This window comes from Salvelinus sp. IW2-2015, linkage group LG15 (assembly GCF_002910315.2).
Source record: "Salvelinus sp. IW2-2015 linkage group LG15, ASM291031v2, whole genome shotgun sequence".
Lineage (NCBI taxonomy): Eukaryota > Metazoa > Chordata > Actinopteri > Salmoniformes > Salmonidae > Salvelinus > Salvelinus sp. IW2-2015.
Window position 1 is genome coordinate 57,657,786 of NC_036855.1, and position 14,853 is coordinate 57,672,638.

Genomic DNA, 14,853 nt, shown 5'->3' on the forward strand with positions numbered 1-14,853 from the left:
CGAGAATCAGCTGAGAGCACATGTGATGTCCCCCCCCCCACTGCTCTCTATCCGTTATTAAAAGGACGCGAATATCTACTGTGGATAGAACGGAGATGAGAACACAGTTGTTATCCAGTAGCCCAAGCGCCAATAACTGCCAGACGATATTGACGTGATAAAAATCATGGAAGAGCCAGGGAAATTACCGACAAATTAAAGTTGTGATGTTGACATCACATAAAACAAGCTGCATAAGCACATGGGATTGTGCTAATTGAGTTGAATTATTGGACTTGCGCTCAGAAAATGTTCGTTGACGTCTGTCTTGTGAAGCAATGAACAATAGTGCCCCACGCCATTAGCAATTTGAATAAAAGCCAAAGAAATAAGTCTTAAGAAAGAAGCGGCTGTGGCAACAGTATAGTGAGCCGTAGCCTAAGCAGGTCTGCCAGCGATTTTCTTCCAACTAGGCACCAAACTGAGCCACTTAGCCAGCTAATTGATCAGTTCAGTGATTCGCGTAAATTCAGCCACACACTGGCTTCCAGGAATCGTCGTAAATCAAAACATGAAGTGCCTGCGGCTCCGAGGACCAAGGGCGTAAATATCATCTATATACAAAGATGATCATTAGGCAATTTCACCCCTAACCAGTACACTCAAGACATAGAGCACAGTGCACAGCCATTATTGAGACTCAACTCTTTTATCTACAGCCTCCTCCCTCCCTCTAAACAGATGCATGAATATGGCTCTGAGAGCAAGACTCAATCCTGCCCCCTTGATTGCTCAATTTCAGAACAGATTAGCATTGTGCTGTTGTGCAGGAACAACGTACTGTTGTCTAGGATTTCAGCTGACCTGAGTTCTTAGGCCTTGTTATATGCGCTGCCCAGAGCTAGGCCCATAGTCTGAGCAAGCGCTTGCAGTTCCCAAAATATAAAACACCTATTTTGTTTTAGTTAGGAGTTGCACCCAGGCCTACAATAGCTTTTCAGGCACAGAGACGACACATACGCGGCTCAGGTATATCTCCCCCAGTCTCCGCCAGGGCCTTAGCTTAGCGCCGTGGTCCTGGCACCGCCGCCATGCCAAATGCATGCTATTTGCCAGCTGAAACTGCAAGAAGATGCTATCAAAATGAGGTAATACATTTCTGCCTCCATCTTCTGCCCTTTCTTCACAGCAAACCATGATGAATGCTGGCGTTTCCTCTTTATTGGTATGTGAGCTGGGGAAGAACTGCCGTTAGAGGCGTGAGGCATCGCTGACTGAATATTTGGAACCGTGGTTTAGCCCACCATGCATTACCATGCATACCCAAAATTACCTGGCACTCAAAATCTCTCAGAGCCTCCTTTTGGCCATAAATAATCGCAAGTTCTCTTGTAGCTAAACTTTAAAGGAATTCACATCACGTTGTGGCTGCTGCCTGCTTACCATGTTCCTCAGAGACACGGCAATAACATCACAATGCACCCCAGTGAAGCCTGGAGGGACTGTTGCCAGACCTGTAATATGTTCAGCCCAACACTCACCTGCCCCAGCAGGCAACATGCCGATCAGCTATTACTAGTACAGTACCAAACAGCCCTTAAAAGATGAGGGCAAAGACATAAGGTAACTCATTTCGAAAGAAGAATTTTAATTGCAGTGTAAAGTCTTCCCTAAGTCACAAGAGCAGATGCCCAAAAAAACAACTTGAGCGAAGAGAAAGAGAGAGAGAAAAGAACAAAGAAGAGAGAGACGCCAGAGAGAGAGAGAGAGGAGCGGAATTCTTTCAATAGTCAGTTCTAGCGGGTAAAACACCTGAAGGCCTTCATAATCTTCATGACCATGCCCAATGTTCGCCTGCCTTAAGCACGACACACATGCCAAAACAGCCAGACTCTAGCACTGCTTTGATTCAACGAGAGATCGTGTTAGGCCTGCAGAACTTGGCTGAGGATAGCTACACGGCCACTGCTGCCTGGTTGAGAAATGCTCTGAATACGGCCACTGGCAGAGCTGCCTGGCACTGGCTTGGCTGTAACTTGCTAAAACAGACTTAAATTTCTGTGCTGCACCGCTTGTTTGCATCGCTGCCGGACGGCTGAGCTCAGCCCCCCTCCATCAGGAGAACGACGGTCAAGCCATGCCAGGCTTCTACTGGCTCCAGCGAGCCAAAAAGCATAGACCAGAGCCAATCAAACTGACACAGCCTGAAACGCTCACGACAAATCCATAGCTCATTCAGGTATTTGCCATAGGACATCCAGTCGCCAGGCCAAAACCCCAAAACCAACCGATGAATAAACCGATTTAGCTGTCAGGCCGCGACCGAGAGCGTTGTTCAAAGCTTAGTTAATAATCAAGGATAGGAAAAACTAATCCCTGTCAATCTATTCATTTTTAAGCTGATGAGTCACAAAGAATAGAAGTATTGAGATGTTTAAGGTGATGGTGTACGCGACTTGCGCGCGACGGGGTCGTGGAACATATCGACACCATCACAGGGAAAATTCAACCAAATAATTACTGCCCAGCACTCCAGCATTTGGGCCATCCGACAGACAGCTCATAGTTGGGATGACCTCACTGCAGTAAGCCTCACTCCATCATCGAAGCCTCTGATGAATAAATGCACGTCTGGTTCTCACAACGGAAAAGCACATACATAACCGACGCCAGCCGGTGACAAAATCGGCCTCTAAAAAAACCCAAGGGTAGCGGCAATGCAATTCATGATGAATGCCGTCCATTCCATTTGCTGTGAAATACTTTTTGAACCGGACGATGGAAAAGCTCACTTGCCACACTTAGCCCTAAAGTTAAAACAAATATGAGAAAAAAGAAACAACAGCGCCATCATTTAGCAAATATAATACTTATCAATCTTGGTATGCGTATGTTGATTATCGATTAGAATCTCAATCTTAAAATCCACTCTGGCGATAAGTCACCTACATTGAGATTGCACACTAGCAATTGACCTAATTTGCAGCTAGCTAAGGCTTGTAAATTCTAATCTTACACAAAGTCTAAAATCTAGGTAGCTGTTTTCAAGAAGTCATTACTTAGCCATGCCAACGGGTTTACTTGCTAACTAACTACTGGAACTACACGTAACTAGCCAAAAATAATAAGGGCGTAATATTTCCTTGTGCTTTTCGCATCAGCATCATGTTTTATATTAGGAATAAATTAACATTACTGTGAAACATGCTGACATCCACAGTCGAACTCGTCTGCAATTGTCAGCTCCTTTATGACATTTCAGATTTATAACGAGGAATTATCAGCAAAAGTAGCTTTGAGATGCCCGGTGAACTACCTTTTTCAGTAACTTTATTCAAGCACCTACAAACTACATTTTCATTTTTAAGCGTAGCCTTTAGCCGTAGCTCTTAACTTCTTCCAGTGCTGAAGTAATTCGTAAGCTTGCGCCTTAAAACTACATTTTCAAAGTAGCTTCCCCAACACTACTTTAAAATGCCAGCCAAAGTTAATTTATGTGGCTGAAGAAATAGCATGGGAAAAGCCAGTTAACTGTGTCATACATTAGCCGCCACAAACTAGCAACTCGCGTGTTGCAGCCGCTGCCACGCCTAAACTACAATTTAGTTCACTGCCTGCGCCATTCCCTTCGTCCCTTCTCACAGAAAATTAAGGCAGGAAACATCTAGAACTCTCCAGTTGCCCATGCAGCCTCTTGCAATCTACTGCCCAATCACCTCACTACGCCTCGTGAGCCTTGGGCAAACAAAACTAATGATAATGACTAGCATATCCCATCAATGCCAAAATCTACATCACGCCAAGGGACATGAAACATTACTAATCATGTTGCCAAAAAACATTCCTGGCCCAAGCACAGTCGATGGCAATTCCCTCATACCAGTCCTCCCCCTTTCTTTCTCTGTCTCTTTCTCCCGCAAACATCTCTTCCTTTCCCCCATTAGCCATAATCACCTCTCGTCCCTGCCTTCTATGTTATGGGTGGCTTGGCTCCAAGCTATCCAGAGTTAAACTCGGTTAACCCCTCCAATACAGCAAGAGATTGCTGACCACAATCGCCCTGCGGCTGACCTGAGAATGCTTTGCTGTCCAACCGCCCCGCCTCGCGTACCTCATCCACTTGCCTGCAGCTGCGCGGGCTTTACGCCTACCTAGCATAGCCGTTCCCCATACCCTTTCCCTCAATCAGCTAATCCTTTGTCTTGCGTAAGCAGGCTTCCTTCTTAGCATAGGCCTTTAACACCAGAACAAGCAACACAATGGTCAGAAATCACTATAGATGATAAAATGGCTCAGCGTAAATAGAGCTGCTTTATACAACTAGTACAGATTAAACAGACAAGCCCCAACAATGAAATACCCCCACTACCTACAACGGTCAAATGTTGAGACGTATTTGCTAAAAGCCTTTACACATGCCAATAGCAGCACCATTCAGTCCTACAAATAGCCGGGGGGGGTAAGTTTCGGGTAATAGCAAAGCCTGCACATCAAGTCCCAAACTGCCGAGTCAGTTGCAACCGAGCCCGCCACTGCCGTGAGCAGAGACATGCACATCCTTAAAAATCAGGCAGCCCAACATGCCCTTGCCTTTATAAACACCTGCCCACCCTAAACTACAGGCGCGAGCTGCCCATTGGAGCGAGATTAGCATTCATTAATGAGAGCCTCCTATGCAGTGCACTCACCACTCATTCCCCAATCACAGAATGTTACAATCCATGAACTGCGTCGAGTCAATGCGCTTACACAGTGGAGAGAGGTGATAATACCAACACAGCCAACACTTCCACCACCCAACACACACGAATTCACGTAAGCACCAAAGCACAATGAAGCACGCACACACTCAACACAATCCCCTCCAGCTCCTCATGCAGAGAGCCATTTTGCGCCCGGAGGTTAAGGTCTGGATAGAATTGCCTAATATCTCTCAAATAGCGGTACGCTCTTCCTTGGTGCGCCTCGACTTGAGAGACCAAGAAATTGGTCTTTTCAACTGCCGCTCATAATGGTGTATGGATCCAGTCGGCTCCTACCTGCAAGTATGGAGAACGCGCTCTTGCGGACGGACTGCTGTAAGGGACTACAAATGTACTACTACAAAACGGCGCCTGAGTACGATTACACTTCCTATACCTTCCAATAACCGGCCCTACCCGTACCAGGGAATTGTCTCGCTCCTCTGCGTCCAGTCTCACATTTAAGCGTTAGTGTCCTTTCTATATAGTCCATCACTCTAGAACACAGCATCCCTAAATTCAAATTTGGCTAGCAGACCAACTAACGAAATACCATACACATGCAATTACAGTTGCTGCCTTTTGCAGTCTACCGACAACGATAGGCATGTTAGCGAGATGGACTTACATGCTAAAAAAAATAGTGTTCATAGACCATAGCACATCAGTAGCTATGGAGCCTATGTGTATGTCAGCGTGAGCTAAAGCCAAGCCTGCTTGATACCGCGTCAGCTATCTGGTGGTGGACTCTGGAAAGCGCGTAAGGAAGCATGGCCTAACTGGACCTAACCTGACGAAATGAGATAGGGATCTCGCATTGTAATCAGCTTTGCTCCTATACTTTGTTTATTTCAATTTCAAACTTAGCTGGCCTGTTCGTACTAATACGCCCCAATGCAGTTCCCAAAATTTGACTTTACTAGGTGTTCTATATGACCACGGCTTCAAAAAAATAAAGGGAACACTTAAACAAACACCAATGTAACCCAAGTCAATCACACTTCTGGAAATCAAACTGTCCACTTAGGAAGCAACACTGCGGAGTATTACAAAAATTTCACATGCTGTTGTGCAATATGGTAGGAATAGACAAAAGGTGAGAATTATAGGCAATTAGCAAAGACACCCCCAAAAGAGAGATATTTCTGCAGGTGGTGTGACCACAAACAACTTCTCAGTTCCTATGCTTCCTGGTCTGATGTTTTGGTCACTTTGAATGCTGGCCGGCGGTGCTCTCACTCTAGTGGTAAGCATGAGACGGAGTTCTACAACCCATACACCAGCGCTCAGGTAGTGCAGTTCATTCCAGGATGGCCACATCAATTGCGAGCTGTGCAAAAAGGTTTGCTGTGGTTGTCAGCCAGTAGTGTCCACGTGAGCATAGGTGAGGCGCTACCTGGAGACAGGCCCAAGTACATACAGGAAGACGTGGAGGACGCCGCTAATGGAGAGGGCAAAACAACCAAAGCAGCAGGACCAGCTACCTCTCCCTTGTGCAAGAGATGGCAGAGCTGCCAAGAGCCCTCCAGCAGGCCACAAATGTGCATGTGTCAGCATATGGTCTCACAAAAGGTTTCACAAGGATCTGCAGATCTCATCTCCTCAGCAAGTCGCCTATCGTTACCCTGAAATACAACCCCTCGTCTGGGCGAAGCTCACTATGACGCTGATGCGGTCCCCACTTAAAGAACAATGCCAACCCACACCAGACTGACCACACCACCAAACCGCGTACATGCTGCGGAGGACTGATCATCAGCAGCAAACGTTCATCACCAACTAGGCGTCTCCAGTACCTCTGTCATCGGCCTGTCATCATGTGTCTCATTGGCCTCAGGTGAAACCTGCTTTCATCGTGACAGACACTCAAAGCGCCGATGTGGCAGTCCCAATCTTAGGTGTCTCTCTGCAATGCCAAACGTCCTGCACACGAGTGCATGGGCTGTACCAGCACAACCCCCACCTTACGTGGACGTCTGCGGACCCTCCAAACCACCCAATGGAGAGTCTGTTTCGTGACCGCTCTTGATCCAGACACATGCACAATTTGTGGCCTGCTGGAAGGTCATTTTGCAGGGCTCTGCAGTACAACCATAGAAACAAAGGCAGAAAGTAGGTCCTGCTGCTGGGTGTTGCCCTCCTACCCTCCTCCACGTCTCCTGTGTAACTGCTGGCCTGTCTCCTGGTAGCGCCTCCATTTTGCTACTGAACACTACACTGACAGACACAGCAACACCTTTTTGCCACAGGCTCGGCATATATTGATCGTGCCGATCCTGGATGGAAACTGCACTACCTGAGCCATGTGTGTCGGGTGGGGATGTGGACTCGGGCGTGCTCGATGCATACCACTAGAAGTGAGACACCGCCAGCTTCATAAAGTGCACCACAAACAATCAGCATGAAGCATAGCGAACTAGACAGTCTGCTCTTGGTCACCACCTGCAGACTCACTCCTGTTTGGGTGTCTTGCTAATTGCCGTATAAACAGTTCCACCTTTTGCTATTCCATTTGCAAACCAACATGCATGTGAAATTTATTGTTAATCTACACTAGTTCTGAATAGACGTGTCTAGAGGAGGACAAGAAGCAACTATGGAACGAGCAGAGAGGAAACAATTCCCTGCAGCTGCCCAGGCAGCGTCTCAATACCTCAGAGAGCAGAGATTACCTAAGCGATAAAAGACCTCTGCTCTCACAGCCACAGAACATGTGAGAGAAATGCAATTTCCATGCAAATTCAGAGCACATTTACACAAGTATTTCCATATTCAGTGTGATTGTGACGCAAATGCTCTCCGTCTTTTTATGCTTAACCTTTTGTTTTATTTGTTCAACTGCTGGTGTCATCTATTTCCTATTATCTGGTTTGACACTCTGAGGTGTTGTTGTTGTGTATGGACTTGTACCTGCCTGCAGTGTTCTCGGCACAAAGCTAGATTTGTTATTCATGCGACACCGTGTCCTTTTACTTCATCCACCCCAATGCTTCACTAGGATACAGATGGTTAAGATAACAGTCACCACTGATCGTATGCCAGGCAGTCAGACAACACCATTCATCTCTCTTATCAGCATCTCCGTGGGTACTCTGTCTGACTAGACTGTACAGAATGGTACACTTTGCATTGGGCCGCTGTCGCTCAACGGAAGCTAAACAAACCACTACGCTCCCTCCGGTCTGCTTTAGCTCACCACTCTCTCCACGCTGTTGAGTTGACCACTTTTTAGTTATTGTTCGATCCTTCAAAGTGCTTTTGGCTTCTTAAACCCGAGACTTGACAATTTTGTAATTGCGTTGTGTGATAAAAAGCTAATTAACTTATGGAAAGATCTCTTATCTGTCTTATTTTTCCCAGTGTCTATCCCCAGCCTGGTCCTGATAAGATCAGCTGAGAGCATGTGTGCCCCCCCCCCCCCCACTGCTTCTCTCTGTTATTAAGGACAGCGATATCTACTGTGGATAGAACGGAGATGAGAACACAGTTGTTAATGCCAGTAAGCCAAGCGCATGCAGAGATATTGACGTGATAAAAATCATGGAAGAGCCTAGGGGAATTACCGACAAATAAAGTTGTGATGCTTGACATCACATAAACAACTGATAAGGCTGGGATGTGTAATGAGTTGAATTATTTGACTTGCGCTCAGAAAATGTGAGTTGACTCGTGTCTTGTGAAGCAAGACAATATGCCCACGCTTGCAAATTTGGAATAAAAGCCAAAGAAAATAAGTTAGAGAAAGAAGCTGGTGGTGGCAGACAGTATAGTGAAGGTGTAGCTAAGCAGGTACTGCAGGATTTTCTTCCAACTAGGCACCAAACTGAGCAACTAGCTAATTGATCAGTTCAGTGATTGCGTAAATTCAGCACACCTGGTCTTCCAGGTCGGTTAAATCAAAACATGAAGTGCCTGCGGCACTCCAGGACCAGGGGTAAATCATCTATATACAAATATAACTCTAGGCAATTTCACCCCTTAAGCASTACACTCAAGACATGAGCACAGTGCACAGCCATATTGAGACTTCAACTCTTTTTCTAACAGCCTCCTCCTCCCTCTAACACAGATGCAGTGAATATGGCCTGGAGCAGCAAAGACTCAATTCCTCCTCCCTTGATTGTGAATTAGAACAGATTAGGATTGTGCTGTCTGTGCAGGAAATACGTCTTTGTCTGGGATTTCAGCTGCCTGGTTCTTAGTGCCTTGTTTATATGGTGCAGAGCTAGCCCATAGCTGAGCAAGCGCTTGCAGTCCCAAAAATAAAACACCATTTGTTTTAGTTAGGGTTGCCACCCTGGGCCTAAATAGCTTTTCAGGCACAGAGACGGACGGGCGTCAGGTATATCTCCCMCAGTCTCCGCCAGGGCTTAGTTAGCGGTGGTCCTGCCTGCAAATGATGCTATTTGCAGCTGAAACTGAAGAGCAGATGCTATCAAAATGAGAGGAATACATTTCTGCTCCATTTCTGCCTTTCTTCACAGCAGCCATGATGATGTGGCGTTTCTCTCTTTTTGGATGGTTGAGCTGGAAGAACTGCTTAGAGCGGAGGGCATCTGACTGGAATATTTGACAGTGGTTTAGCACCATGCATTACCATTGCATTACCCAAATTACCTGGCACTCTCTCAGAGCCTCCTTTGGCATAAATAATGCAAAGATTCTCTGTAGCTAAACTTTAAAGGAATTCACATCACGTTTGTGGGCTGCTGCCTTTTACCATGTTCCTCAGAGACGAGCAATACATCACAATGCCCAGTGAAGCTGGAGGGACTGTTGCACACCTGTAATATGTCAGCCCAGACATCACCTGCCAGAGGCACATGGCATCAGTATTACTAGTACAGTACCAAACAGCCCTTAAGAATGAGAGGGAAAGACATAAGGGTAATCATGTTCGAAAGAAGAGTTTTAATTGCAGTGTAAAGTTCCTAAGTCAAGAGAGAATGCAAAAACATTAGAGCGAGAGAGAGAGAGAGAGAGAAAGAGAGAGAGAGAGAGAGAGAGAGAGAGAGAGAGAGCGTGATTCTATCAATGTCAGTTCTAGGGGTAAAACCCTGAAGGCTTCAGTATCTTAATGACCATGCCCATGTCCCTGTTAAGAGGACACACATGAAAACCAGCAGAATCTTAGCACTGCTTTGTATTCAACGAGAGGTGTTAGGCTGGAGGTTTGGGAGGATAGTTACACGGCCACTCTGCTGGTGAGACATGTCCTGAATAGGGCCACTGGCAGAGCTGCCTGGCTGGTTGGCTGTAATTGCTAAACAGACTAATTTCTAGTGTGCCGTTTGCAGTGCTGGAGCGGCTGAGGCTCAGCCCCCTCCATCAGGGAGAAGGACAGAGGCTGCAGGCTCTACTGGCTCCAGGGCCAATAAAGGATATGAGCCAGAGGCCAACTGAACTGACACAGTGAAACAAATAGCTCACGACAATCCATCTCATTCAGTATTTGCATAGGGACATCGATCGGCAGGCAAAACCCCAACCAACCATGAATAAACTGTTTACGTGTCAGGGGGACCGGAGAGCTTGTTCAAAGCTTAGGTTATAATGCAAGGGATAGGAAAAAACAATCCCTGTCAATCTATGCATTTTAAGCTGATGGTCACAAAGGAATGAAGTATTGAGATGTTTTAAGTTGGGGTGTAGGGACTTGGGGGACGGGGTCTGGAACATATCGACACATCAAGGAAAATGTCAACCAATATTACTGCCCTCAGCACTCCAGCATTTGGGCCTGACAGACAGGCTCATTATTGGATGACCTCACTCAGTAAGCTCACTCCATCAAGCCTCTGGTGAATAAATGTTGGTCTCACCAAGCGGAAAAGACAAATACGGTACAAATGGCCTCTGAAAAAACGGTGGGAATGCATTCATATAATGCTTCCATTCCATTTGTGTGAAATATTTTTGACCGGACGATGGAAAGAGTCACTTGCACACTTAGTAAAGTAAAACAAATATGAGAAAAAAAGAACAAAGGATCATTTCAGAAATATAATTCTTATCAATCTTGGTATGGTATTTGATTATTCGATTGAATTCAATCTTAAAATCACTGTTGGGGAGTAGTGACCTACATTTAGTTGAACTAGTAATTGACCTACATTTTGCAGTAGCTTGGTGGTAATTCTAATCTTAGAACAAAAGTCTAATCTAGGTAGTGTTTTCAGAAGTTCATTACTTTTAGCCATGCAACGGTGTAACTAACTACTGGAACTACACGCTACTTTTTTAGCAAAAATAAAATATGGGTAATATTTCCTTTTGTTTTCGGCATCAGATCTGCCTAATTCTCCCTTGAAACATAGTTCATGTTTTTATTAGGATAAATTACACATTCTGTAAACATGTGACTCCAGAGTGAACTGTTCTTGCAATTTGTAGTCTATGACATTTCAGATTTAGATACGAGGAATTATCACTAAGTAGTTTGGATGCCGTGAACTACTTTTTCAAGGTAACTTTATTGAAGTAAACTACATTTTCTTAAGGGTAGCTTTAGCRTAGCTTAACTTCTTCCAGTGTGAAGTAATTGGTAGCTTGGTAAACTACATTTTCAAAGTAGCTTCCCCAACACTACTTAAAATGCAGCAAAGTTATTTTGTGGTGAAGAAATAGCATGGGAAAAGCATTAACTGTGTCTACATTAGGCYACACTAGCAACTCTGGTTGTTGCTGGTGGCACGTAAACTACATTTAGTTCACTGTGCCATTCCCTTCGTCCTTCTCACAGATAAGGAGGAAACATCTAGAATTCCAGTTGCATGAGCTCTTGCAATTATGCCCCAATCACCTCCTCTCCTCGTGAGCTTGGGCAACAAACTAATGATAATGTAGTATCCCATCAATGCCAAGAATCTACACGTACGCAGGGACATGAAATTACTAATCATGTTGCAAAAAACATTCCTGGCAAGACAGTYGAGGCAATTCCCTCTCCATCTCCCCCTTTCTTTCTCTGTCTCTTTCTCCCGCAACATCTCTTCCTTTCCCCATTACCAAATACCTCTCCSTCCCTGCCTGTCTATGTAGTGGGTGGCTGTGGTCCAAGCTATCCAGAGTTAAACTCGTTAACCCCTCCATACAGCAGGAGATTGCTGCCACATGCCCTGGGCTGACTGAGGAATGCTTGTGTCCAACGCCCCTGGTACCTCATCCACTTGGCTGCAGCTGCTGGCTTGGGCCCTAGCATGGTTCCCCATCCCTTCCCTCAATCAGTAATGTTTGTCTTGGATAAGCAGGCTTCTTCTTAGATAGGCTTAACACAGACAGCACACATGGTCAGAATACTATAGATGATAAAATGGCTCAGGTAAATAGAGTRCTTTACAGTATCAGATTAAACAAGACAAGCCACAATGAAATCCCCCCTACCTACATGGTCAATGTTGAAAGTATTTAGCTAAAGCCATTACACATGCAATAGCAGACCATTCATCCAAATAGCAGTTTTAATATCAAGCCTCAGATCAAGTCCAAACTGGAGTCAGTTGCCAACGAGCTCGCTGCGTGAGAGAAATGACATCTTAAAAATCAGGAGCCAACATGCCTTGCTTTTAACACCTGTCACCTAAACTACAGGGCTGAGCTGCATGGAGGAGATTAGCATTCATTAATGAGAGCTCCTATTGATTCACTCCCACTCTTCCCCAATCACAGAATGTTACAATCCATGACTGCGGAGTCATGGTTACACAGTGGAGAGAGGTGTATACCCAACACAGCAACACTTCCACCACCCACACACACATTCACGTAAGCACGAGAGCACATGCGCACGCACACACTCCACAAATCCCCAGGCCTCATCTGAGATGCGGTGACATTAATCAAACCGTACATCACACCTCCATAACTTGAATGGTAGCCACACACACGACTAGCTGCCATTGACACATCTATTTCAGAATATGTTACTGATATCGACTTCATCTCTGGATGTCATTCGCTAAACATATTGTCTGCTCTGTTTTTATCATTCAGATATGGAGYGCAGTCTGCAAATCTTGTTGTATTGGATCCTCAGTTCATACAGAATTAAATAAACAACAAAACTAGATATAGCAGAACTGTTATTAAATGACAAATTCGTCTAGCAATGCTAACAAACACAACAATATGAATACATGTTTGTTGGAGCATGTTTTGGAATCCAGGCTGGTTAATGCTACATTGGTGCTGTGACTTAGATCACACAGTTGATGTCTATCAGCCGGCTGTTAACCCTGTACCAACCTTAATTCAATACCCTATCCCCACCAGCATTCCCCACTGCAAAGTAAATCAGTAGCACTAAACTTTATTGACACTGACAATGTTATTGGCAATGTCTGGGTCAATCCAATAGTCGGGGAGGAGTGATGTTGTACGCTGATGGCCATTGAATAACATCTAAAACCTGAGTCATTGATGCCCTCAGACCTCCCCATAAAGTGATCCCGAATACTAAATACTCTATGAACAAAGTCATCTTGTTCTCAAACTGCTGAAGCCACAGCTGTCTGCTTCTGCTCTCACCCGCTAATCCAACGCTGATAAAAGTTCATCAGAAAACAATATAAAGAGAAATCATAATGCTGCTTAATCTATAGAATATATGCATAGCTATCACAGGAGATTAATAGCGGTGCTCAAGCCTAATCTAATTTAACACATGGGAAAAAACATTTGACTAGGCATTCTTGTAATTTATTAGGATCACAAGGGGGTAATGGTTGTGGTGGAAGGGCACCATTTTGATACAACATGGGCACTGAGCACATGAACACTAAGCCAAGAACTCCACATTATTGGCATTAGAAAGCAAACATTTGATGCTTTCCTAATGATCTCCCAAAAGTTAATCACCCTTGATATTACCAGCCATTAGCTCAGTTTTATATGATAGAAGTGGTCGGAAAGTGGTTAGAGAAGTTGGAGAAGGTGAATCTAATGACGCTGTTGCTTTTTATTAAACCTCTTAATGGTGAAGAGACTTTTAATATGTGAAGACAGCACTACTGTATGGAAGATCAGTTTGGAATAGTTAAAACAATAAAGGTGGAAAATAAGGCTCGTGAACTGTGTAATAGCCAGATAAATTAAATATTGCATTTCATTCCATATAGGTTAGATGGTTCAGACAACGAATGACTGAAACCATTGAACATTAATGAGAGTACATTGCTGTACTAAGTACTGACTGTAGTGCAGTTGTAACAGTCAGCAAGCCAGTGCAGTGGTCTGGTCTAACACCATAACACCCTAACACCTTAACCTCCTAGCACCACAACATCCTAACACCCTAAATCCCTAACACCATAACTTCCTAGCACCATAACATCATAACAATATAACACCCTAACACCCTAACAATATAACACCCTAACACCCAAGCACCTTTACAGCCTAACACCCTAACATCATAACACCCTAACACCTTAACACCCCAACCAACAACCTCCATCTTTATCTGACCTCTTGTTTGAACTGTTTTTATCATTTTATTCAGGAATAATCATATCTAGTTGGCTCCAACTGTGTATCCCGTGCATTGCTCTGTTTTTACATGAACATATTTGGAGGATTTTGCTAAATTAAGACATTTTGAGAGATCCTGAAGAAGAGAGGTTGTGATTTATTCACCCTGGCACAGAAAATGGGGATGTTACCTTATTTTTTTCAACCCAGTGTTAGACAATGAGACGAATGGGTGCATTAAAAGATAAAAGAAAGTGAACAAGAATTGTATACAAACACCAACACGAGGACTGCGCCCGTGATATGAACTATAATTCTTTCCATGACGCAAACACTGACCTGAGATACCATCCTACCCTCCTTCTCTCACTCTTTCTCTATTGTACTAACTAGCCTTTCACAGCAGTCTCCCAGACGACGCCGCAGGCTCAGGAAATGTATCAACGTTGTAAGAAACTCCTTTAATTCAAAAATCCCTCATCTATTTACTCACTCTCACCCCTTTACAAGCACAGYGCATAATATGATCAAATCTGTGTCTCAAATCTACGTTGTCCAGGACTGTGTCTGTCTGAAATCGGGAAACCCCTAATAAAGACTGTGCATACATTTTTTGCTGTTGTTGCTCATTGAGCCGTTCCTCGTTGTTGTTAAGGCCTGGTGA